The following is a 25,876-nucleotide window of genomic DNA, read 5'->3' on the forward strand; positions in this document are numbered from 1 at the left end:
ACAACTGTACAGGGCGTTGGTAAGACCACACCTGGAGTACTGCGTACAGTTTTGGTCTGGACTTGTCTCCATTCCCATGCCGAGGGGATTGCTACACCAGAGGGGAGGGGCAACATTTGGGGACACTGATTCCCCACCAATTCCCATTCTCCTTCTTTCTGGTGGATAATGGAGGGGCCACTGTGTGTAATGTGCAAGTCAGTAAGAATTGTGAGCAAGCTCTTTCTAATTAGAGATTTTATTCAGTAGAAACTTTCACACACTATTGTAGATATTGTACCAAAGATCAATTTAGAATTAAAGTAAAAGTTCATAATTTTATTCCAAATTGAATTTCTGTTGTGAGTCGCTAAATTAAGGGGAAATATAATACACAGCGTTTCTTAAATGGACACTGCAGCCCTGAGAACACAATCAGCAATATATCCAGAATATTAAAGTCCAGCCCAGCCCATCAACAGAAACAAACCATAACTGTCAGAATGAACATGGTTCAGTCGGGATGTGATTAACAGCAGCAATAACAGCAGATTCCAACCCCTGCAGTAATGTGAACTCGCTGGTGTGTCAGCAGGGTGGATGAATGAGTGAATCCCTTCCCACACTCAGAGCAGATGAACGGCCTCTCCCCAGTGTGAACTCGCTGGTGTATCAGCAGGTTGGATGACTGAGTGTATACTTCCTCACACTCAGAGCAGTTGAATGGCCTCTCCCCAGTGTGAACTCGCTGGTGTATCAGCAGGTTGGATGACTGAGTGTATACTTCCTCACACTCAGACCAGTTGAATGGCCTCTCCCCAGTGTGAACTCGCTGGTGTGTCAGCAGCGTGGATGAATGACTGTCTCCCTTCCCACACTCAGAGCAGGTGAATGGCCTCGCCCCTGTGTGACTGCGTCGATGAATTTCCAGCTCAGGTGGTTTTCTGAATCCCTTCCCACAATCACATTTCCACGGTTTCTCCGTGGTGCGGGTATCCTTGTGACTCTCCATGGTTGGACGATCAGTTGAAGCCTCGCCCACACACAGAACACATTTACAGTTTCTCCCCACTGTGAATGGTGCGATGTTTTTTCAGTCTGTAACTGGTTAAAGCTCTTTCCACAGTCAATGCACTGGAACACTCACTCGGGTGTGTGTGTGTCTCGGTGCTTTTCCAGTCACACTGATGTTTGAAATCTTTTCCCACAGACAGAACAGGCAAACATTTCTCCTTCCACTTTCAAAGGCCGATGAGATTCACGTCCTGAAGAATCGATTGACTCCGTCAGATCTTGACGTGTGGTTTGGTTTGTGTTTCCTGTCGGAAAATCTCCTCTTCTAAAATGCTGTAAAAGGAGATAACAAAACTCATCACTGTCAGTACAAGACAAAAATTCAGGATAGACACATCTAGTTTCCATGGAACATTCTTTCCTCTCTTGTTCTTCCAAAGCTGTAAATTCCTGTCCCACACATTGTCCCTCCTGCTGTGCTGAAATCCAAATCAACACACATTTCTAGACTGTTTCTCCAACACTTCCAGTTTTCACCATCAATTCTGGTTGGGTACAGTTATACACTCACTGGTTCCCCTCCCTCTTCTCCCCTGAAGGTGCTGACTCTGGCTGGGTTCAGTTTCACACTCACTGGTTCCCCTCCCCTGAATGTACTGACTCTGGCTGGGTTCAGTTTCACACTCACTGGTTCCCCTCCCCTGAATGTACTGACTCTGGCTGGGGTCAGTTCTACACTCACTGGTTCCCCTCCCCTGAAGGTACTGACTCTGGCTGGGTTCAGTTCTACACTCACTGGTTCCCCTCCCCTGAAGGTACTGACTCTGGCTGGGTTCAGTTCTACACTCACTGGTTCGCCTCCCCTGATGGTGCTGACTCTGGCTGGGTTCAGTTCTACACTCACTGGTTCCCCTCCCTCTCCTCCGCTGAAGGTTTTTATTTTCTCTGATAAGTTAGTACTTAGTCTTTAAATAAAGGTTAGTTAAATCAGCCGATTGCTGAGTAGTTGTTGGGTGTGTTTTCTAAGGTTTAGAGTTTAGTTCTACTTGATAGTTCCGAGTGTAACTAGAGGGACGGCAGGATAGCCCAGTCCCGTGAATTGCGCATACTGTAGCATGTGGGAAATCCTGGATGCTTTGTGCTGTCGGGACGACCACGTGTGCAGGAGGTGTCTTCAGCTGCACCAAGTCGAGCTGTGTGTTTTGGAGCTTGAGCCGCGTCTGGAATCACTGCAGTGCGTACGTGAGACTGAGAGCTTGTGGATAGCACGTTTCTAGAGATAGTCACCCCGCAGCTTTAGAGTGTGCAGGCAGATAGGGAGTGGGTGACCACCGGACAGAAGAGGAAGACCAGGCAGGAAGTGCATCTCGCTCTCCAACCGGTACTCTGTTCTGAGTACTGGTGAGGGCGATGGTGGCTCTGGGGAGTGCAGCCAGAGCCAAATCCATGGCACCACGGGTGGCTCAGCTGCACAGGGGGGAAGGAAGAAGAATGGAAGAGCTATAGTGGTAGGGGATACAATAGTCAGGGGAGCAGACTGGCATTTCTACGGCCGCAGACGTGACTCCAGGATGGTATGTTGTCTCCCAGGTACCAGGTCCAGGATGTCACCGAGCGGCTCCAGGGCATTCTGGGGGGAAGAGGATGAACAGCCAGAGGTCGTGGTCCATATCGGTATCAATGACATAGGTAGAAAGAGGGAAGAGGTCCCTCAGGCAGAGTTTAGGGAGCTCGGAGCAGGACCTCAAAGGTAGTTATCTCCGGATTACTCCCGGTGCCATGAGCTAGTGCGTACAGAAATAGGAGGATAGAGCAGATAAATGCGTAACTGGACAGATGGTGTATGCAGGAGGGCTTTTGTTTCCTTAGGCATTGCGACCGCTTCTGGGGGAGGTGGGACCTGTGCAGGCCAGAAGGCTTGCACCTCAACAGCGCCGGGACCAATATCCTCACCCGGGGGAGGGGGGAAGGGGGGGCGGGGGGTATGCTCGTATGTAGGAACATAAGAAATAGGAGCAGGAGTAGGCCATACGGCCCCTCGAGCCTGCTCTGCCATTGATTACAATCATGGCTGATTCGATCGTGGACTCAGGTCCACTTCCCTGCCCGCTCTCCATGACCCTTTATTCCCGTATCATTTAAGAAACTGTCGATTTCTTTGTTACATTTTTTCAATGTCCCAGCTTCCACAGCTCTCTGAGGCAGTGAATTCCACAGATCAACAACCCTCAGAGAAAAAAATTCTCCTCATCTCAGTTTTAAATGGGTGGCCCCTTATTCTAATATTACGCCCCCTAGTTCTAGTCTTCCCTATCAGTGGATCCTCTCTGCATCCATCTTGTCAAGTCCCCTCATAATCTTATACTTTTCGATAAGATCACCTCTCATTCTTCTGCATTCCAATGAGTAGAGGCCCAACCTACTCAAACTATCCTCATAAGTTAACCCCCTCATCTCTGGAATCAACTTTGTGAACCTTCTCTGAACTGCCTCCAAAGCAAGTAAATCCTTTCGTAAATATGGAAACCAAAACTGCACGCAGTATTCCAGGTGTGGCCTCACCAATACCCTGTACAACTGTAGCAAGACTTCCCTGCTTTTATACTCCATCCCCTTTGCAATAAAGGCCAAGATACCATTGGCTTTCCTGATCACTTGCTGTCCCTGCATACTAACCTTTTGTGTTTCATGCGCACGTACCCCCAGGTCCCGCTGTACTGCAGCACTTTGCAATCCCCCAACAATGTGAACTTTTATCTTGTGCAGTAACCTTTTTTGTGGTACATTGTCAAATGCCTTCTGGAAGTCCAAATACATCACATTTACTGGTTCTTCTTGATCCATCTTGTTCGTTACATGCTCAAAGAATTCCAGCAAATTTGTCAAACATGACTTCCCCTTCATATAGCCATACTGACTCTGCCTGACCAAATTTTTTTTCCCAAATTTCCTGCTACTACTTCTTTAATAATGGACCCCAACATTTTCCCAACCACAGATGTTAGACTAACTGGTCTATAGTTTCCTGCTTTTTGTCTGCCTCTTTTTTTAAATAGGGGCGTTACATTGGCAGTTTTCCAATCTGTTGGAACCTCTCCAGAATCCAGGAAATTTTGATGAATTACAACCAATGCATCCACTATCCCTGCCGCTACTTTTTTTAAGACCCTGGGATGCAAGCCATCAGTTCCAGGGGATATATCCGCCTTTGTTACCATTATCTTACTGAGTACCACCACCTTAGTCATTGTGATTGTGTTAAGTTCCTTCCCCCCCCCCCCCCCCTGTAGCCCCTTGACTATCCACTGTTGGAATATTATTAGTGTCCTGTACTGTAAAGACTGATACAAAATATTTGTTCAGAGTTCCTGCTACCTCCATGTTCCCCATTACTAATTCCCCGGTCTCGTCCTCTGAGGGACCAACATTTACTCTAGCCAATCTTTTCCTTTTTATATACCTATAAAAACTCTTGCTATCTGTTTTTATATTTCATGCTAGTTTACTTTCATAGTCTATCTTCCATTTCTTAATCATTTTCTTATTCATTCTTTGTTAGCTTTTAGAAGCTTCCCAAACCTCTGTACTACTACTTGTTTTGGCCACATTGTATGCCTTGTTTTTAATTGGATACTGTCCTTTATTTCTTTGTTAGCCACAGATGGCTATCTTTTCTCATACGACCTTTCCTCCTCACTGGAATATATTTTTCTTGAGAGTTGTGAAATATCTCCTTTAATGTACACCACTGTTCATCAACCATCCTATACTTTAATCTATTTTCCCAGTCCACTTCAGCCAACTCAGCCCTCATTCCTTTGAAGTCTCTTTTATTTAAGCTGAGTGCACTGGTTGAATTCCATCTTTCTCACCCTCCATCTGAATTTGAAATTCAACCATGCTATGGGCTTTCATTCCAAGGGGATCCATTATTGGGAGAATGTTTATTAATCCTGTCTCATTACACAGGACCAGATCCAAAATAGCCTGCCCGCTGTTTGGTTCAGTTACATACTGCTCAAGGAACCCGTCCCTTATGCACTCTATGAAATCTAGGAGGACAAGACCGGGGAATTAGCATTGGTTGTAATTTACCAAAATTCTCTGAATTCTGGGGAGGGCTCAGCAGATTGGAAAACTGCCAATGCAACGCCTCTATTTAAAAAGGAGGCAGACAAAAAGCAGGAAACTATAGACCAGTTAGCCTAACATCTGTGGTTGGGAAGATGTTTGAGTCCATTAGTAAAGAAATAGTAGCAGGACATTTGGAAAAGCATAATTTGGTCAGGCAGGGTCACCATCGATTTATGAAGGGAAAGTCATGTTTGACAAATTTGCTGGAATTCTTTGAGGATGTAATGAACAGGGTGGATAAAGGGGAACCAGTGGATGTGATGTATTTGGACTTCCAGAAGGCATTGACAAGGTGCTACATAAAAGGTTACTGCACAAGATAAAATATCACCGGGTTGGGGGTAATATATTAGCATGGATAGAGGATTGCCTAACTAAAAGAAAACAGAAAGTCAGGATAAATGGTTCATTCTTGGGTTGGCAATCAGTACCTAGTGGGGTGCCGCAGGGATCAGTACTGGGACCCCAACTATTTACAATCTATATTAGCGACTTGGAAAAAAGGACTGAGTATAACGTAGCCAAGTTTGCCGACAATGCAAAGATGGGAGAAAAATCAATGTGTGAGGATGACACAAAAAACCTGCAAAGGACACAGACAGGCTAAGTGAGTGGGCAAAAATTTGGCAGATGGAGTCTAATATTAGAAAGTGTGAGGTCATGCACTTTGGCAGAAATAAATCAAAGAGCAAGTTATTATTTGAATGGACAAAATTGCAAAGTGCTGCAGTACAGTGGGACCTGGGGGTACTTGTGCATGAAAAACAAAAGGTTAGTATGCAGGTACAGCAATTGATCAGGAACGCCAAAAGAATCTTAGCCTTTATTGAAAAAGGGATTGAGTATAAATGCAGGGAAGTCTTGCTACAGTTATACAGGGTATTAGTGAGGCCACACCTGGAATACTGCATAAAGATTTTGGTTTCCATATTTACGAAAGGATATACATGCTTTGGAGGCAGTTCAGAGAAGGTTCACTAGGTTTATTGCAGAGATGAGGGGTTGACTTATGAGGAAAGGTTGAGGAGGTTGGGCCTCTACTCATTGCAATTCAGAAGAATGAGAGGTGATCTTATCGAAACGTATAAGATTAGGAGGGGGCTTGAGAAGGCCATTGCAGAGAGAATGTTCCACTGATAGGGGAGACTAGAACTAGGGAGCATAAACTTAGAATAAGGAGCCACCCAATTAAAATTGAGAAGAGGAGGAATTTCTTCTCTCAGAGGGTTGTAAATCTGTGGAATTCGCTGCCTCAGAGAGCTGTGGAAGCTGGGTCATTGAATAAATTTAAGACCGAGCTAGACAGTTTCTTAACCGATAAGGGATTAAGTGGTTATAGGGAATAGGCAGCGAAGTGGACCAGAGTCCATGATCGGATCAGCCATGATTGTATTAAATGGTGGAGCAGGCTCGAGGGGCCGTATGGCCTATTCCTGCTCCTATTATGTTCTTATGTTCCCTTCCCTCTCTTTCCCTTAAGTGCTGATTCTAGCTGGATTCAGTTTGACTCACTGGTTCCCCTCTCCCCCGCTGAAGATGCTGACTCTGTTTGAGTTCAGTTCTATACGCACTGGTTCCCCTCCCCTGAAGATACTGACTCTGGCTGGGTTCAGTTCTACACTCACTGGTTCCCCTCCCTTGAAGGTGCTGACTCTGACGGGGTTCAGTTCTACACTCACTGGTTCCGCTCCCCTGAAGGTACTGCTCTGGCTGGATTCAGTTCTACACTCACTGGTTCCCCTCCCTTGAAGGTGCTGACTCTGGCTGGGTTCAGTTCTACACTCACTGGTTCCCCTCCCTTGAAGGTGCTGACTCTGGCTGGGTTCAATTCCAGTACCAAAATGGGCGCACATGCGCTGTGCTAATCACTGAATCAAGATGGCAGAGTGCTGAACCTGCCTTCCTATACCAAGATGGCCGCCGTTAGCCTGGGCCAGTGACCTGGAGAAAGCCCCGAAGTTGCAACCCCCGATATTCCGGTTATTATTCCAGGCTTGCGGTGCGCACCGGCTGTTTATGAAGCCTCCCCGGCTCCCCGCTGGTCCATTACTCCGCTCCGTCCCGCTGAAAGAGACACTCTGTGGAGCCTGTCCAAAACGTGTCGCCTCCGCCATTACACGCACCGCGCATGCTCCAAACACAGCCAGGGCCTGTGCCTGCGCACTGAGCTCCTGTAGTCTTGGGGAGGCACATTCTCCCCGCGGAGCATGCTGGGTACATAAGACCATGAGAAATCGGAGCAGGAGTGGGCCACCCGACCCCCAGAGCCTGCTCCCCATTCAATAAGATTTGAAGGGACAGTGTAGAAACATAGAAAATAGGTACAGGAGTAGGCCATTTGGCCCTTCGAGCCTGCACCACCATTCAATAAGATCATGGCTGATCATTCCCTCAGTACCCCTTTCCTGCTTTCTCTCCATACCCCTTGATCCCCTTAGCCTTAAGGGCCATATCTAACTCCCTTTTGAATATATCCAATGAACTGTAGAGGGAGCTTTACCCTGTATCTAACCCCGTGCTGTATCTGTTCTACAGTGTCTGATGGGACAGCGTACAGGGAAATTAACTCTGTATCTAACCAATGCAGTAACTAACCTGGGAGTGTTTGGGACAGGCTAGAGGGAGATTTAATCTTTGTGTTACCCATGCTGTACCTGCCCTAAGAATGTCCGGTGAGACAGCGTAGAGGGACCTTTACTCTGCATCTAACCTGTGTTGCACCTGCCCTGGGAATACTTGATGGGACAGTGTAGAGGGAGCTTTACTCTGTATCTAACCTGTGCTGTACCTGCCCTGGGATTGTTTGTTGGGATAGTGTAGAGGAAGAAATTACTCTGTAATTATTCTGTGCTGTCCCTGCCCTGGAGTCTTTGGGGGAGATATACTCTGTGTCTAACCTGGCTGTACCTGCCCTGGGAGTGTTTGATGGGACAGTGTAGAGGGAGCTTTACTCTGTATCTAACCCCGTGCTGCACCTGCCCTGGGAGAGTTTGATGGTACAGTGTAGACGGAGCTTTACTTTGTATGTGAGTCGGGATAAATGGGTCATTTTTCTGTTGGCAAACAGTAGCTGGAGGGGTGCCGTAAGCCTTGGTGCTCGGTCCTCAACTATTTACAATCTATATTAATGACTTGGATGAAGGGACCAAGTGTAATCTAGCAAAGCTTGCTGATGATACAAAGATGGATGGGAAAGAAAATTGTCAAGTGAACACAAAAATCTGCAAAAGGATATAGGCAGGCTAAGTGAGTGAGCAAACATTTGGCAGATGGAGTATAATGTGGGAAAATGTGAGGTTATCCACTGGGGAAGAAAAAATAGAAAAACAAATTATAATTTAAATGGAGTAAAATTGCAAAGTGCTACAGCAGAGTCGCACCTTGGGGTCCTTGTGCATGAAACACAAAAAGTTAGTATGCAGGTACAGCAAGTAATCAGGAAGGCAAATGGAATGTTGGCCTTCATTGCAAAGGGGATGGAGTATAAAAGCCGGCAAGTCCTGCTACAACTGTACAGGATATTGGTGAGGCCACACCTCAAATACTGCATACAGTTTTGGTCTCTGTATTTAAGGAATTATATACTTGCATTGGAGGCTGTTCAGAGAAGGCTCACTAGTTTGATTCTGGAGATGAGGGAGTTGACTTATGAAGATAGGTTGAGTAGGTTGAGCCTATACCCATTGGAGTTCAGAAGAATGAGAGGCGATCTTATCGAAACATATAAGATAATGAGGGGGCTCGACAACGTGAATGCAGAAAGGATATTTGCACTCATAGGGGAAACTAAAACTAGGGTTCATAGTCTCAGAGTAAGGGGCCGCCCATTTAAAACTGAGATGAGATGTAATTTCTTCTCTGATGGTTGTAAATCTGTGGAATTTCTGCCCGAGAGAGCTGTGGAGACTGGGCCATTGAATATATTAAAGGCAGAGATAGACAGATTTTTGAGCGATAAGGGAATAAGGGAATAGTGTTATGGGGAACAGGCAGGGAAGTGGAGCTCAGCCCTAGATCAATCAGCCATGATCTTATTAAATGGTGGAGCAGTCTCGAGGGGCCAAGTGGCCTACTCTTGCTCCTATTTTTTATATTATAATCTACCCTGTGCTGTACCTGCCCTGGGATTGTTTGTTGGGACAGTGTAGAGAGAGCTTTACTCTGTATCTAACCCATGCTGTACCTGCCCTGGGAGTGTTTGATGGGGGCAGTGTTGAGGGAGCATTACTCTGTATCCAACCCCGTGCTGTACCTGCCCTGGGAGAGTTTGATGGGACAGTGTTGAGGGAGCTTTACTCTGTATCGAACCCGTGCTGTACCTGCCCTGGGAGTGTTTGATGGGACGGTGTAGAGGGAGCTTTACTCTGTAGTTAACCTGTGCTGTACCTGCCCTGGGAGTGTTTGATGGGACAGTGGAGAGAGAGCATTATGCTGTAGTTAACCTGTACTGTATCTGCCCTGGGAGTGTTTGATGGGGCAGTGTAGATGGATCTTTACTTTGTATCTGAGTCAGGATAAATGGTTCATTTTTCTATTGGCAAACAGTGACTAGTGGGGTGCCACAGAGATTGGTGCTGGGTCCTCAATCTACATTAATGTCCTGGATGAAGGGATCAAGTGTAATGCAGCCAAGTTTGCTGATGATACAAAGATGGGTGGGAAAGAAAATTGTGAGGACACAAAATATCTGCAAAGGGATATAGACAGGTTAAGTGAGTGGCCAAAATTTTGGCAGATGGTGTACAATGTGGGAAAATGTGAGGTCATCCACCTTGGCAGAAAAAATAGAAAAGCAAATTATAATTTAAATGGAGAAAAATTGCAAAGTGCTACAGTACAGTGGGACCTAGGCCTCCTTGTACATGAAACACAAAGTTAGTATGTAGGTACAGCAAGTAATCAGGAAGGCAAATGGAATGTTGGCCTTTATTGCAAGGAGGGATAGAGTATAAAAGCAGAGAAGTACTTCCACAACTGTATAGGGTATTGGTGAGGCCACACCGAGAGTACTACCTACAGTTTTGGTCTCCGTATTTAAGGAAGGATTTACTTGCATTGGAGGCTGTTCAGAGAAGGTTCGCTAGGTTGATTCCGGAGATGAGATGGTTGACTTATGAAGATAGGTTGAGTAGGTTGGGCTTATACCTATTGGAGTAGAGAAGAATGAGAGGTGATCTTATCGAAACAGATAAGAAAATGAGGGGGCTCGATAAGATGGATGCAGAGAGGATATTTCCATTCATAGGGGAAACCAAGTCTCAGAATAAGAGGCCGCCCGTTTAAAACTGAGATGAGGAGGAATTTCTTCTCTGAGGATTGTAATTCTGTGGAATTCTCTGCCCCAGAGAGCTATGGAGGCTGGGTCATTGAATAAATTTAAGGCGGAGATAGACACATTTTTGAGCGATAAGGGAATAAAGGGCTATGGGGAGCGGGCAGGGAAGTGGAGCTGAGTCCATGATCAGATCAGCCGTGATCTTATTAAATGGAGGAGCAGGCTCGAGGGGTCAAGTGGCCTACTCCTGCCCTTGGAATGTCTGGTGGGACAATGTTGATGGAGCTTTACTCTGTATCTAAGCAAGACAAGTATATCCTTCTTCGATAAGGAGACCAAAACTGTGCACAGTACTCCAGGTGTGGTCTCACCAAGGCCCTGTACAATTATGGAGTGAAGTTCGAGAGAGAATTACACTGTATCTAAATTATGCTGTCCCTGCCCTAGGAGTGTTTATTTGGACACTGTAGAGGGAGCTTTACTTAGTATCTAACCAATGCAGTATCTGCCGTGGGATTGGTTGATGGGACAGTGTAGAGGGAGCTTTACTCTGTATCTAACCCCGTGCCGTACCTGCCCTGGGAGTGTTTGATGGGACAGTGTAGAGGGAGCTTTGCTCTGTATCTAACCCGTGTGTAACTGCCTTGGGAGTGTTTGGGATATTGTAGACCTGAGATTTACTCTATCAACCCTGGTAGTGTTTGGGACAGGATGGAGTGAGATTTACTCTGTATCAAACCCGTGCAGTACCGGTTGTCCTGACATCAGTAGTAGGGAAAATGCTAAAATCTATTATTAAGCACATAGTAACAGGGCACTTCGGAACTAATAACAGGATTGGGAAGAAACAACATGGATTTAAGAAAGGGAAATTGTTCTTGACAAATCTGTTAGTGTTTTTTGAGCTTGTAACTAGCAGGATAGATAAGGGGGAACCACTGGATGTGGTGTATTTAGATTTACAGCAGGAATTCGATGAGGTGCCACACAAGATTATTAAACAAAATTAGGGCTCATGGGATTGAGGTAATTTACCAGCAACGATTAAGGATTGGTTAACGGACAGAAAACAGAGAGTAGGAATAAACGGGTCATTTTCAGGTTGACAGGCTGTAACTGGTGGGGTGCTGCGAGGATCGGTGCTTGGGCCCCAGCTATTCACAATCTATATCAATAATTTGGATGAGGGGACCAAATGTAATATAATGAAGATTGCTGAGGATACAAAGCTAATTGGGAATGTAAGTTGTGAGGAGGATAAATATATGTTTCAAGGGGATATATACAGGCTCAGTGATTGGGCAGGAAGATGGCAAATGGAATATTGTGTGAAGAAATGTTAAGTTATACACATGGTAGAAATAGAAATGCAGAGTATTTTTTTAAATGGTGAGAGATTGGGAAATGTTGGTGTTCAGAGGGACCTGGGTGTCCTTGTACACAAATCACTGAAAGTTAACATGCAGGTACAGCAAGCAATTAAGCAAGCAAATGGTATGTTGGCCTTTATTACAAGAGGATTTGAGTATAAGAGTAAAGACGTCTTACTGCAATTATACAGGGCCCTGGTGAGACCATACCTGGGGTACTGTGCACAGTTTTGGTCTCCTTACTAAAGGAAAGATAAACTTACTATAGAGGGAGTGCACAAAGATTCACCAGACTGATTTCTGGGATGGCGGGATTGTCCTATGAGAGATTGAGTAGACCAGGCCAATATTCTCTAGCATTTAGAAGAATGAGAGGTGAGAGGCCACGCCCACATCCCATGAACAAATTTAAAAAGAGATGTGAGGTGTTTAAATTTGATCAAGGACACCAGCCAAATTATTAGAGACACTCCCTGTCCTTCAGGACCTGTGTCCAAGGGAGAAGCTGATGGGTTTATCTGATCATCTTTGGATTAAATGTTGTGCTCATTGAGCTAAGCATCCCGTGCCAGCATCAAACACTCTCCAGTCAGGCACAGCACGGGCTAGATATAGAGTGAACTCATCGGTCGCTCCCCGACACAGATACTGAGGGACAGGGAGTGTCCGGGACACTGACATTTCTCACTCAATAAGGTATAAATTGATCCTGTACTTCTCCCCATTAATCTTGGACTCCACACGGGCCGAGTCCTGCTCCTGTTTCCCTTCCTGTAGCAGCACTGAGCTCAACCCAGCCCATAATAAGCAGGGCTCAAGGAGATCGGTTGCTCGGCACTGTAGTGATGTCATAAAGAAGGGCCATTCAGCCCAGCGGGTCCTCTCCGTGTCTCTTTAAAGGAGGAGAGCTGAGACATCCTGTCTCAACACAATCCCCCCTGTTCATACTGAGAATCCCCAGGGAAGGCCCAAGGCCCAAGGCCCAGAGTGTGAAACACAACCCAGTGGGAAAGAGGAGGAGAGCTGGGACATCCTGTCTCAACACACAGCCCCCTGTTCATACTGAGAATCCCCGGGAAAGGCCCAAGGCCCAGAGTGTTGAACACAACCAAAAGGGAAAGAGGAGCAGAGCTGGGACATCCTGTCTCAACACACATCCCCCTGTTCATACTGAGAATCCTCAGGGAAGGCCCAAGGCCTAGAGTGTGAAACACAACCCAGGGGGAAAGCGGAGGAGAGCTGGGACATCCTGTCTCAACACACATCCCCCTGTTCATACTGAGAATCCCCGGGAAAGGCCCAAGGCCCAGAGTGTGGAACACAACCCAGGGGAAAAGAGGAGGAGAGCTGGTGCAGTGTGGAAGATGAGGGAGGAGTCTGCTCATTCCCAGGGCAGATTAGACAAAGTGCTTTGAGTGGTGAGTCCAGCAGTGAAACTGAAATGAAACCATCGGGAATAAATAAATATCCAATCCAAGGGAACAAGCAACGGGTCATTGGGCAGAAATCACAACCGGCCCAGAATTATTCAATGGGCGAGCATCGATTGCTTTTTGTGGGAAGTTCTACACTCCAACCATCCATTGAGTGAAGAAGTGTTTGCTAACATCTCTCCTGAATGGCCTGGCTCTGATTTTAAGGTTATGTTCCCTCGTCCTAGACAACCACCGCAGCAGAATCAATTTCTCTCTATCTACCCTAGCAATTGCTTTCAAAATCCCACTAAATTCCCACAGACTAGGTAGAGTATGATTTGATACAGAGTAAAGTTCCCTCTACACTGCTGCAGGGCAAACTTCGGTGTCCATCCCGACTGCGCTGCTGGCAGCTTATCAATTAAAATTCAGCAGCAGTACGATCTGCCACTGCACTGAAAACTTTCCACCTGCAGCTCCTGATCAGTTTCAGGTTAAAGCTCCCTCTAAACTGTCCCATCAAGCACTCCCGGGGCAGGGGCAGCACGAATTAGATACACAGTAAATCTGTGTCAGAGGAAACTGTACCCCAGTGAGAGTCAGTGCCAGAGGAAACTGTACCCCAGTGAGGGTCAGTGCCAGAGGAAACTGTATCCCAGTGAGTCAGTGCCAGAGGAAACTTTACCCCAGTGAGAGCCAGTGCCAGAGGAAACTGTACCCCAGTGAGAGTCAGTGCCAGAGTGTTAGGGAAATAAATTCCACAACAAGTCCAAGTACGGTGAAGGAAAACGTCACAGTTTATTCGTACAGAGCGCTCTCGGAGAAGTGGGGAAACTCCGCAGCTTCGCCACACCTCCTCTCCGAGCGAAGTTTCCAAGTTACAATTATACCTTTGGCGGCGGTCCCGCCCCCTTACACCATTGTCCAATTATCTAACATTTTTGTAACGTCTTACCGTATATGGTAATGCTATGACAATCTATCTTTACATTGTGGTAAGTCAAAGGTTAACTAGCATACGCACACACAAATGGGGTTATTTTCCTCGCATCAGCAGAAAAACAAGGAACTATCTTCCTGTTATTAATACAAGCGATATACATCTGTTTGCCTCTCCAACCATCCATTTCCCTACTTCCCCTATCTTCATGACTCAGGGTCAACGAACTTTGGAGACTAAATGTGTCTTTTGTTTTAAGCAGGCAATTTGTTGCTTGAACGTTTACATAGTACAGTACCAAAAACAAGAGTATTATAAACTAAGAGATAATTCTTCCACAACAGTCCCTTCTGTTGATCTTTTCCCATCTCATGCGGATAAGAACAATCCAATCTTATATCCGAGCTGCCTCATCGTCTTGTGCCAGGGTCCTTGGGCAAGCCTGGAGCTGGTGCTACTGCTGCAAATGGAGGTGCTGCTTCTGATATGTTGCGGGTGGAAGTCGGGTTGTTGTATCATTGATGTAAATTCCGGCAGCTATGGGTATCGTGATACATAACTTGGACATACATATCTTAATCATCATTACCGCAAGGTACAAGGCCAGGCATATGCCCACAATCAAAATCAGCCCCTGTATAATACTCTGTCCCAACTTACAGACATCCATCCCCCCAGCCAGCCAACTTCACCATCCGGGGTGGTTAGTTTCCTCACTTCTCTCCTTATATGGTCGGCTAGGTTGGTTATATTCTCCGAATTATCGGGAATATAAGTGTAACATTCGGCCCCAATCAATGCGCAAGTGCCTCCGTTCTGGGCCAATTCGTAATCTAGGGCCATTCGGTTCTGAAGTACGGTAGTACATATGGCTACCATTTCAGCTGTTATGCTCTCCATCACCTCGGCAGTGTTGTTAGCTATTTGTTCCAGAACCCTCTCTACGTTTCTTAGTTCATCCATGGTGCGCTCTATCCTGTATGGGAACATCACAACTCCAAAGAGTCTTTTTACCGGGGTAATCGCTCGTCTTCGTCGACCTGGTGTACGCACCTCTGCCAGGGTACATACCTGTCTGACAAAGGGGACCACATATCCCAAATAACAGGACCCTGTCCATCACCTGGGTAACCATAATATGTGGCGTTATACGCTGCCATTTCATATATTGTGTCGGGGTCCCAAGACTGGGCCCACAGACCTCCACCTGTTTTATTCGGAAGGCGTGAGAGGATAGTGACCCGTGCGCCTGTTGTGATATTGAGGTTGTGTGGGCAATTGCTGTACCCTACGACACGTTCCCTTCCGCTGGTGTCATTTCGGGTTAAACATATGGTCCCGGTTGGTCCCCCAATCCCCGAGGTATTGGTCAGAACTAGGTGTGGGGGTTCCCTTTTAAGGTCATAGGGTGGTTGGTACCATCCCTGGAATGTTTGACTAATGGGGTACCCAGCACTCTCCCACTCGGTGACGTCCCCGTAGTTGTCCACACGGTAGCGGTATGATGGTCCTCCTCCTATCTGTGCCGTTCTGGCTCAGAAGCCACTTAACAGTCTCAGTTAGGGTCAGTGGAACGGGGCGGAAAGGAATTCCCCCTTTGGAATATATAGGGATATGTGAGCAGAACCAGCAACTAGAAAAGTTCCCATTTTGCGCATAAACATAAGACATATTCAAAAAGGTGTTTACATGGAGCTCTCGCTTCCGTCTCGCTTCCCACGCGCTGCACTTGACGTACACCAATGCTACTATACAGACTGTGGCACACAGTTTCATCTTATCACTTTATATTAACAACTAGTCAAAGGCAAAATGGCCGTATATGTTGCTTGTAGTGTCTCTATTGACCTGTGGGCGAATCAAAGAATGGTGGATACTACAGGCATTAATTTTTCGGCTCAAAAACCTTAAGCTGGGTTCTATGTTTCCATTGTCCTTTTCCCCTAATATCAATACAGGCGCATGTATCTCCACTAATCATAACCTCGTACGGCCCTATCCACTTCGGGGCGAACCCGGGTTTTCCTGGGAGAACCTTCACCATCACGTGCGTTCCTGCTTGAGGTATGTCCGGGAAGGCGGCGGACTCCAGTTTTTTTTAAAATCACATTGAGCCTGCCTTTCTCTGGTTTGCTTTCACATTTCCTGGAGACTATTACTAATCTCCAATATATATGTCTCCGAATTCTATCCCGTAGGGGTCCTACATCCGCTCCTCCCATAAAAATTCCTTCTGGGAGTTGCATCGCCCTTCCCGTCATTAACTCATAAGGGGATAAGCCCGTTGTTCGATTAGGGACCGCCTTTAGTTTCATCAGAATGATGGGTAACACATCAACCCATGTAGTCCCCAGTTTCTCGGATTGCCTTTGCGATCATTATCTTAAGGGTTCGATTCATCCGTTCTACCATTCCTGAACTTTGGGGATGGTATGGTATGTGGAATTTCTGTTTTATTCCCATTAGTTGATATACGACCTTTATTACCTTCCCGGTGAAGTGGGTGCCTTGGTCCGAGTCCATTTGCAATGGTACCCCCACATCTAGGGATTATTTCTTCCGCCAGAATTCTAGCTACCGCAGTGGCCGTACAGTTCCTTATTGGGTAAGCTTCCACCCATCGGGTGAACTGGCCTATTACCACTAAGCAATGTCATTTTCCCCGTTGTGACGGACCCCCTGCGTCCCCATGCTATCATATAATCATGTACAACTCCAAACGCATAGCGACTATCTGTATAGATATTAACAGTCTTGCCCCCTGCCAGCTTCAAGGCTTCGGTTAAGGCCACAATCTCATCAACTTGGGCTGAGAGTCCCCCATCTAATCTGCCAGATGCCACGGTTCGTAACTGGCTATTTACCACGGCCCACCCGGTCCGTGGTGTCCCTTCGACATACTTTCTAGACCCATCCACGTAGAGGGTCATCTGTGCCCCGGTTAAGGGTTCGTCTGCTAGGCGACCTTTTGTATTCTCACTATGCACTTCCTCACACTGCTGCGGCTTCACTGCCCCCAGGAGGCCTCTGCCGGGTTTTCTCCTATGTCCCTCATGTTCGGGCCCTGGGACGTTAACCGGCGTCATGTCAACGAGGCCCGTGTCCTGCTTTGTTTTGGCCCATACCGTCTCTAGGGCCTCGCATATCACCCCGTCTACCCCCGACTCTTATCCCTAATCCCGGACCAGTGGTTTAGCACTGCCTATTTTCGCAATGTTTCGTAAGGGCGCGGAGTACTTGCTTTTACGTCCATCTGCTTGTGGCCAGATTATTTTGTTATGCTCGGTGTCTAAGTTCCCTTATTAAGTCTGTTCCTAGAATAATTCTTTCATTATTTGTATCAGGCGAGTATTATTACATGGGCTAGTTCTGTTTTATTTTATTCTGACTATCCCACCATTTCCTTTATCTGTCAGGTGAGTCTTCTTTATTCTATTAAGAAATTCAAATGAATAATGTCCAATATAAAACAGTTGTCAATGGAAAGGGTTAACTTCTTTACAGGTTTGTAAGAAGGCCTGATGTCATTACGTGACTTCACGTAATCATCCGAATTTAATTTTTTTTAAGTCTTTGTGCTTTCAAAACTTGCTTAGAAATTAGGAATCCGTTAAAACAGCAGAAATCATTAGTAAAGTCGTCATAATAGAAGTCTTCTCATCAGGACAGACAGCATTTTAGATTAAATTTCAATTTTTTCCTTAACTTCGAATTCAAGTACTTACCAAAGATTTTTTTTTTAAATTCATTTAAAACGATACCACACATTTTCAATAGTTATTTTGTTTACTGAACTTCAATTTTCACACAAGCTGTATACATTCCAACATTTCCTATAAGAATTTTAAAATCAGTAAAATTTTCTAATTCCCAATTTTTCTTTCTGTGCTGAGTTCTCATAGCTTAGATCTCTTCTTGTTATTTTGAAAAACTCCTGCTTGTTTAGACTGTTCGGGACTTTTCTTGATAAACACGTCTATTCTGGAAATCTTTTCAAACTGCAATGAAACTTTCTTGTAATTTAAAATCATTTTCAATGGAGAGTGTCTTTTACCTCTTCCAAAAATCTTTTCAATTAAACCAATATCTTTTTTTTTCACAGCCAATATCAACGAGTATTTAGTAAGTTATGTCCTTTTTTAAAATCTCCTTTCTTCAAATTAGGTTTTGGTATTTTACACAGAGGGCTCATCTCTCGGTAACTTCGTTAATTCAGACAATCAAAGACACTTTATCTTTCAATTTCGTTCAATTTCTTTTCTTTCAAGGCTGCATCTTTATCCTTCCTTTTCATAACTAGAATGGAGTCTAGCACGCAGGCTTTGAGGGCTGCTTTTCGTCCTCTCAAATGTCCCAGTTTTTCTTTCTGCTTCTGCATCTCCCACCACTCTCTCTGTTCTTTCACACTTTTTTTTTTCACGTCGGGGCCCATCCCTCCTTTCGGTCCTGTATAGTCTGGTGAGGGACCCTAGGCGGGGCCCTCTCCGTTTCCTTACCACTCATCGTAGTCTCACGTCATGGTCTCACGATTGTCAGAGGTACGCCTGGTCTTACTCACTTCTACCAGGCGGACTTGCAATCTTTATCGTCAGAGGTATCTGATTACAAGTGCGATTCTTACCACTCATCGTAGCCACACGTCACGGTCTTACTACTGTCAGCGGTCCGTTCGGGACTTGCAGTCTCTATCGTCAGAGGTGTTTCAACACACTTGCGATTCGTTAAAAATGGCGCCTCCGGGACCCACTATGATCTTTTCCAACTGCACCCGCAACTTACTACAACCACATTAATTGTTCTACACACGACCCCCAATGTCCCGACCTGTGTGACTCAAAGTCGCAAGGAGATTAGTCCCTACTTCACTCACTGTTCCACTTTTCCGTCGCCACTTTATCCTCTCGTTTGTTCCCTTCGACCTTAATCCTTGGCCTTCACGTGGGGCATTCGCCCTCTTAATTCCGGCTCAAGTTAGGTGACTGAGAAAGTTTGTGACAATCGAAGTGGCGGGGAACACTCGTTTCTTTCACACATCACTCATACCAAGCTAGCTTAGACTCTAACCCACGGCTCAACTGTGGTTTTTCTCACCGTTCACGGATGTTTTGTTCTTTGGTGAATCGTGGCTCAGGGGTCACCCTGTTCCGGGGCCCAATTGACTGGATGGTCAAACCTTGACTACTCATCCCTCTCCACCAGCTAGGCGACCCAAAGCGACCGTATTCACATTGCTCACAGCGCCAAATCTGTTCGGGAAATAAATTCCACACCAAGTCCGAGTACGGTGAAGGAAAACGTCACAGTTTATTCGTACAGAGCACTCTCGGAGAAGTGGGGAAACTCCGCAGCTTCATCACACCTTCTCTCCGAGCGAAGTTTCCAAGTTACAATTATACCTTTGGGGGCGGTCCCACCCCCTTACACCATTGTCCAATTATCTAACATTTTTGGAACGTCTTACCCGATTTGGTAATGCTATGACAATCTATCTTTACATTGTGGTAAGTCAAAGGTTAACTAGCATACACACACACAAGTGGGGTTATTTTCCTCGCATCAGCAGAAAAACAAGGAATTATCTTCCTGTTATTAGTACAAGCGCTATACATCTGTTTGCCTCTCCAACCGTCCGTTTCACTACTTCCCCTATCTTCATGACTCAGGGTCAACGAACTTTGGAGACTAAATGTGTCTTTTGTTTTAAGCAGGCAATTTCTTGCTTGAACGTTTACATAGTACAGTACCAAAAACAAGAGTATTATAAGCTAAGAGATAATTCTTCCACAACACAGAGGAAACTGCACCCCAGTGAGAGTTAGTGTCAGAGGAAACTGTACCCCAGTGAGAGTGAGTGCCAGAGGAAACTATACCCCAGTGAGAGTCAGTGCCACAGGAAACTGCACCCCAGTGAGAGTCAGTGCCAGCGGAAACTGTACCCCAGTGAAAGCTAGTGCCAGAGGAAACTGTACCCCAGTGAGAGTCAGTGCCAGAGGAAACTGTACCCCAGTGAGAGTCAGTGCCAGAGGAAACTGTACCCTAGTGAGAGTCAGTGCCAGAGGAAAATATACCCAGAGAGAGTCAGTGCCAGAGGAAACTGAATCCCAGTGAGAGTCAGTGCCAGAGGAAACTGTACTCCAGGGGAAGTCAGTGCCAGAGGAAACTGTACCCCAGAGAGAGTCATTACAATTCGAAATATCTTCAGTTATCAGCAACAAATTGCATTTGTAAAGCGCCTTAAACGTAGTAAAATGTCCTAAGGCACTTCACAGGACCGTTATCAAACAAAATTTGACACCCAGTTAAATAAGGAAATATTAGCACAAGTGACTAAAAGCTTGTTCAAAATAGTAGGTATTAAGGAGTATTATAAAGATCGAGAGGTTTAGGGAGGGGATTCCAGAGCTTATAGCCTCGGCAGCTGAAGGTAAGGCCATCAATATTGGAGGGATGAAAATTTGGGCTGCTCAAGGAATGCAAAGATCTCTGAGGGTTGTAGGGCTGGAGGATATTACAGCAATAGGGAGGGGCAAGATCCTGGACTGATTTCAAAACAAGGATAAGAATTTTTAAATTGAGGCATTGATGGAGCAGGAGCCAATGTAGTTCAGCGAGCTCAGGGGTGATGGGTGAACGGAAATTGGTACAAGTTGGGATGCGAGGGCTGAGGACAGATTGATTAGAATAGGCCTATATTCTCTGGAGTTTAGAATGGAAGGTGATATCATTGAAACTTAAAATTCTTAGTAGAATTGACAAGGACTGTATAGTCTCGAAGTAGGGATCCTAGTATTAGGATAAGAGATCGCCCATTTAAGACTGAGATGAGGAGATATTTCTTCACTAAAGTTGTGAATTTTTGAAATTCTCTATTGAATAGAGATCTTACTGAATTGTGGAGTAGATGGGAGGGGTCGTATGGCCTACGCCTGCTGCTATTTCTTGTGTTCTTGAGTAAGGATTACGGGCAGGAGTGTTTTTGATGAGCTTAAGTTTGCTGAGAGTGTGAGGACGATCAGAAGAGCATTGGAATAGTCCAATGTAGCGGTAACAGAGGCATGGATGAGGGTTTGAGTAGATGAGCTGAGGAAGGGGCAGAGACTGGCGATATTATTGAGGTGGAAGTAAGTGTACTTGGTGATTGAGTGAATATGGGTTCAGAAGCTCATCTCAGGAACAAGTACGATGCCAATCAATAAACTGGAACTCTCCATATCTGTGTTTCAGTATATTAGAGTACTACATATCTCTAGTGATCAATGAATCAGAAATGCTTCAATATTAGTAGTTATCAATATATTTACTTATAATTCTAAATATTGATGAATGAATAAATGATTCTATGGGCGATAGGCCGTGCTGGTGTTTCAGATGGGTCTGTGCATCGTGATCAGTGAATTGTCTGTGTGCTTCTGCTTCAATCATTCCATTGGCTTTCTCACCAGATGGGAAATATTTGAACATTGAGATCTGATGGTGTCGGTGTGAGTTCAGCCCCACCGAATGTACAGAGACGGGTCCATCTGCTGGGCTCTGCCTCAAACTGGAGTCACCTCTTAGATCAAAGCCCTTTACTCTAAAACACACACGTGATTCACTGTGACTGTGTTTAGAGACAGAAAGTGATCTCACTTCACATCCCATTGCACGGCCTCATGCTGGATAATTGTGCTCGGTGGTCAGACTCTCCCAGTCTCATTTCCTGACTTACCTTGTAACCTGTGTGTACTGTCTACAGGACCGGTGTGTATCTGAGTAAATGGCACTTTCTCTTACCTTTCTCCCCAGTCGATCTATTGAAGCGCTTTCAATCGGAAGGGGCTCCATGGTTGGTGCTCTCACAATCCTGTGCTGGTTCACCGGCTGTTGTTCCTCAGTCCACAATCCCTGTTTCCTTCCAGCCGTGGAACTTTGTCAATCACTCCGCCATTCACCGGGAGATCTAATTATGACAGGGCAGAAAATGAGAAGAATATTAATATCGTGAAGTGGAATGTAGTGTAAAGTATATTCCCAACATTTCAGCAAAGTACATGTCCAGTATTTATTTGATTTTATCCTTTTCCTCAGATCTCTGTCCCGCTTTTGTGGGCTTAGAGAAAAACACCAGACTTCTCCCCGGGTTACACACTGTCTGATCTCACATGGCCCCCGGGTTACACAGTGTCTGATCTCACTGGGCCCCCGGGTTACATACTATCTGATCTCACTGGGCCGCCGGGTTACACAGTGTCTGATTTCACTGGGCCCCCCGGGTTACACACTGTCTGATCTCACTGGGCCCACCCCCGGGTTACACACTGTCTGATCTCACTTGGCCCCTGGGTTACACACTGTCTGATTTCACTGGGCTCCTGGTTACACAGTGTCTGATCTCACCGAGCCCCCGGGTTACACAGTGTCTGATCTCACTGGGCCCCCGGGTTACACACTATCTGATCTCACTGGGCTCCTGGTTACACACTGTCTGATTTCACTGGGCTCCTGGTTACACAGTGTCTGATCTCACTGGGCCCCCGGGTTACACACTGTCTGATCTCACTGGGCCCCCGGGTTACACACTATCTGATCTCACTGGGCCCCCGGGTTACACACTGTCTGATTTCACTGGGCCCCCGGGTTACACACTGTCTGATCTCACTGGGCCCACCCCCGGGTTACACACTGTCTGATCTAACATGGCCCCCGGGTTACACAGTGTCTGATCTCACTGGGCCCCCGGGTTACACACTGTCTGATCTCACTGGGCCCCCGGGTTACACACTGTCTGATTTCACTGGGCCCCCCGGGTTACACACTATCTGATCTCACTGGGCCCCCGGGTTACACAGTGTCTGATTTCACTGGGCCCTGGGTTACACAGTGTCTGATCTCACTGGGCCCCTGGGTTACACATTGTCTTATCTCAGGGCCCCCGGGTTACAAAGTGTCTGATCTCACTGGGCCTTCGGGTTACACACGGGAGGCGGCAGGGGGAGGCGGGTGGCGGGGGGGTGGGGGGAGGACGGTTACAGGAGTCCCTCAGCTTTCCCAGAAACCCCCCGACTCCTCCCTCCCCAGTCATTTTGGTGGGGTGTCTGTGTGCATGTGTCTCTTCCTAAGGAGGATTCAAACAACCTTCCGTATATAAAAGGGATCAGAGGGTCGAGTATGAAGGAGGAACTGAGGGTAATTCTTATTAGTCGGGAAATTGTGTTGGGGAAATTGATGGGATTGAAGGCCGATAAATCCCCACGGCCTGATGGACTGCATCCCAGAGTACTTAAGGAGGTGGCCTTGGAAATAGCGGATGCATTGACAGTCATTTTCCAACATTCCATTGACTCTGGATCAGTTCCTATGGAGTGGAGGGTAGCCAATGTAACCCCACTTTTTAAAAAAGGAGGGAGAGAGAAAACATGGAATTATAGACCGGTCAGCCTGACATTGGTAGTGGGTAAAATGATGGAATCAATTATTAAGGATGTCATAGCAGCGCATTTGGAAAGAGGTGACATGATAGGTCCAAGTCAGCATGGATTTGTGAAAGGGAAATCATGCTTGACAAATCATCTTGAATTTTTTGAGGATGTTTCCAGTAGAGTGGACAAGGGACAACCACTTGATGTGGTGTATTTAGACTTTCAGAAGGCTTTCGACAAGGTCCCACACAAGAGATTAATGTACAATGTTAAAGCACATGGGATTGGGGGTAGTGTGCTGACGTGGATTGAGAACTGGTTGTCAGACAGGAAGCAAAGAGTAGGAGTAAATGGATACTTTTCAAAATGGCAGGCAGTGACTAGTGGGGTACCGCAAGGTTCCGTGCTGGGGCCCCAGCTGTTTACAGTGTACATTAATGATTTAGACGAGGGGATTAAATGTTGTATCTCCAAATTTACGGATGACACTAAGTTGGGTGGCAGTGTGAGCTGCGAGGAGGATGCTATGAGGCTCCAGAGTGACTTGGATAGGTTAGGTGAGTGGGCAAATGCAGGGCAGATGAAGTATAATGTGGATAAATGTGAGGTTATCCACTTTGGTGGTAAAAACAGAGAGACAGACTATTATCTGAATGGTGACAGATTAGGAAAAAGGGAGGTGCAACGAGACCTGGGTGTCATGGTACATCAGTCATTGGAGGTTGGCATGCAGGTACAGCAGGCGGTTAAGAAAGCAAATGGTATGTTGGCCTTCATAGCGAGGGGATTTGCATACAGGGGCAGGGAGGTGTCACTGCTGTTGTACAGGCCCTTGGTGAGGCCACACCTGGAATATTGTGTACAGTTATGGTCACCTAACTTGAGGAAGGACATTCTTGCTATTGAGGGGCGAAGGTTCACCAGATTGATTCCTGGGATGGCGGGACTGACCTATCAAGAAAGACTGGATCAACTGGGCTTGTATTCACTGGAGTTCAGAAGAATGAGAGGGGATCTCAGAGAAACGTTTAAAATTCTGACGGGTTTAGACAGGTTAGATGCAGGAAGAATGTTCCCAATGTTGGGGAAGTCCAGAACCAGTGGTCACAGTCTAAGGATAAGGGGTAAGCCATTTAGGACCGAGATGAGGAGAAACTTCTTCACCCAGAGAGTGGTGAACCTGTGGAATTCTCTACCACAGAAAGTTGTTGAGGCCAATTCACTAAATATATTCAAGAGGGAGTTAGATGTAGTCCTTACCACTCAGGGGAATCAAGGGGTATGGCGAGAAAGCAGGAATGGGGTACTGAAGTTGCATGTTCAGCCATGAACTCATTGAATGGTGGTGCAGGCTCGAAGGGCCGAATGGCCTACTCCTGCATCTATTTTCTATGTTTCTATGTTTCTAACTCTCTGATCTTATTTGACTTATTTAAATTTGCTCGTGGCTCGGGTAGTAATCCAGAGATTATTACCTTTGTGGTTCATCTTTTTAATTTGGCCCCTAGCTGCTCATAATCTCTTAGCAGAACCTTCTTGTCTGTCCTATCTATGTCATTGGTACCCACGTGGACCACGACAACTGGATCTACCCCCTCCCACTCAAATTCCTCTCCAGTCCTGAGGAGATGTCCTTAACTCTGGCACCGGGCAGGCAACACAGCCTTCGGGACGCATGCTCTTGGCTGCAGAGAACAATATCTACCCCCTAATGATACTGTCCCCTACTACTACAATGTTTCTTTTTATTCCCCCGCTTGAATGTGCTCCTGTACCACGGCGCTGTGGTCAGTTTGCTCATCTTCCCTGCAGTCCCTAGTCTTGCCCACACAGGGAGTAAGAGCCTCGAACCTGTTGGACAAGAGCAAGGGCCGAGGCTCCTCCATCACTATCTGGATCCCCATACCTTCCTCACTCGTAGTCACACCCTCCTGTCCTTGATCGCTGGCCAAATCTGAGTTTGTTAACCTAAGGGGTGTGACTATCCCCTGGAACACAGTGTCAGGTATCATCCCCCATCCATGATGTGTCGCAGTGTCTGTAGCTCGGACTCCAGCTCATGAATGCGGAGCCGAAGTTCCTCGAGCAGCCAACACTTACCGCAGACGTGGCCACCGTGGATCTCAATGGGGTCCACAAGCTCCCACATGTTGCAGCACTGACACATCACCCATACTGCCATCTTAATGTATTTAATTAATTAATTATATTTTATTTTTAGTCCCAATGCCACAGAATTTTAACCCTTAGTAAAATACATACTACAGCTATTTAGTAAACAGTTGATTAAATAATTAAGCAAGAAAAGCAAGAGAGAGATAACTCATCAACCAATCACTTCCCTGTTTTCT

At 46.1% G+C, this 25,876-nt stretch overlaps 1 long non-coding RNA gene across 9 annotated transcripts in view; it reads right to left on the reverse strand.

Annotated features, from left to right (window-relative positions):
* Positions 1-1,287: 1,287 nt before the first annotated feature.
* LOC139273712 (uncharacterized) overlaps positions 1,288-25,876 on the reverse strand; it is a 75,806-nt gene continuing 51,217 nt past the window's right edge. For 6 of the 9 annotated variants that reach the window (XR_011595311.1, XR_011595313.1, XR_011595309.1 and 3 more), the window contains 2 exons: positions 19,219-22,066; positions 13,984-15,975 (listed from right to left, as the gene is read on the reverse strand). This is a non-coding gene — a long non-coding RNA (uncharacterized lncRNA). Of the gene's footprint in view, positions 1,327-13,983; positions 15,976-19,218; positions 22,067-25,876 lie in introns of those variants that run through there. The other 3 variants (XR_011595312.1, XR_011595318.1, XR_011595316.1) reach the window with 3 other exon arrangements.

Source organism: Pristiophorus japonicus, chromosome 9 (assembly GCF_044704955.1).
Source record: "Pristiophorus japonicus isolate sPriJap1 chromosome 9, sPriJap1.hap1, whole genome shotgun sequence".
Taxonomy (NCBI): domain Eukaryota; kingdom Metazoa; phylum Chordata; class Chondrichthyes; family Pristiophoridae; genus Pristiophorus; species Pristiophorus japonicus.